At 38.5% G+C, this 1,321-nt stretch overlaps 1 non-coding gene across 1 annotated transcript; it reads right to left on the bottom strand.

The window, feature by feature from the left end:
- Positions 1–757: 757 nt before the first annotated feature.
- On the bottom strand, positions 758–863 carry LOC130031152 (U6 spliceosomal RNA). The gene has a single exon (XR_008793615.1). It is a non-coding gene; the product is annotated as a U6 spliceosomal RNA (small nuclear RNA).
- Between the last annotated feature and the right edge of the window lie 458 nt (positions 864–1,321).

A 1,321-nucleotide genomic window follows, 5' to 3' on the forward strand; every position in this document is an offset into this window, starting at 1 on the left:
AGCACACAAACATGAAGACACACATGCAGAAGCGCACACGCAGACACAAACATAGGCAGAGTCACCCATGTGCAGGTGCACGCACACATGTGTAGACACACACACAAGTACACACACATGCAGTACATACACATGCACAGAAACACACACAGGCACACTCACACAAATGCTTTTATCATTTTATCGTTCTGGGGTCTAGAAGTCCAAAGTCAGGTGTCAGCAAGGTTGGGGGCCCTTGGTTGATCGCTTGCTTCCTCCCACCATGGAACCTCACTTTTTAAATTACTTTTTCACATCTTTATATTAGCATTTATTTACACATAAAAGGATTTTGACATTTTTATTCATTTTGCAAAGCTTTTCATTGGAAAGAAATGGAAACCAAAAAAAAAAAAACAAGTTAGTGGATATTTGGTCAAAGAAACTGAATAAAGGTAAGAGGGAGGGTAAAAAGAGAGAAAGCAAAAGTGGGGTGGGGTGTGAGACAAGAGGAAAAGAAAGAACACTACTTGGGTGGAGGATGTGCATACATTATTGATAAAAATATTTCAACTAATCCTATCATCTTAGAGTAGTCTTATTTTTGCAGATTCTCATGGGTAGTTTATTTTATTTTATTTTTATTGAATCATCGTGAGATAGAGCATTACAAAATTGATCATGATTGTGTTTCAGTCGTATGGTGTTCCAACACCCACCCCTCCAACAGTGTTATTTCCCAGGACCGTGTCCCCAGGTTCCCTCTCACCCCTTAGAGAAAAATATGGAACACTTCACGAATTTGCATGTCATCCTTGCTCAGGGCCATGCTAATCTTCTCAGTATTGTTCCAATTTTAGTATATGTGCTGCCGAAACAAGCACTCATCTTAGAATACTCAACCCTCTGATGAGATGACTTTTGCTGCCTGCCAAGGATTTCTGATGTTACTTCAGTGACTCAGGAATTCTCAATAATCTTAATGTCTTGATTTTCAGACATTACCAGCAGCTATTTCACCTAATATTTTTTGTGTTTAGTAAGATGAAAACCAAGTTCATATTTCCTTCTGCAAGTTCTGAAAAGAATATAAAAAGTGTTGCCTTTCCCATGTCACAATGTCTGGATCCTTGACCCTCCCTAATCTTTATAACCTTAACTTTGGGCCATGGTGGTACCTCAGATGGTTTCCTTTCTAGACTCTGGGGGTTGAAGCAAGGAGATTACAAACAAAATGATTATTGCTTGTAATGATTATTTATTCCATAGCTTAGAGCTACAGTTATGCTCCATGTCAATCCAATCAGACTTATGAAGAATCAATTATCTATGATGCTGAAAG

The sequence above is a fragment of the Sorex fumeus genome, unplaced genomic scaffold, assembly GCF_029834395.1.
Source record: "Sorex fumeus unplaced genomic scaffold, SorFum_2.1 ptg000045l, whole genome shotgun sequence".
In the NCBI taxonomy this organism is placed as follows: Eukaryota; Metazoa; Chordata; class Mammalia; order Eulipotyphla; family Soricidae; genus Sorex; species Sorex fumeus.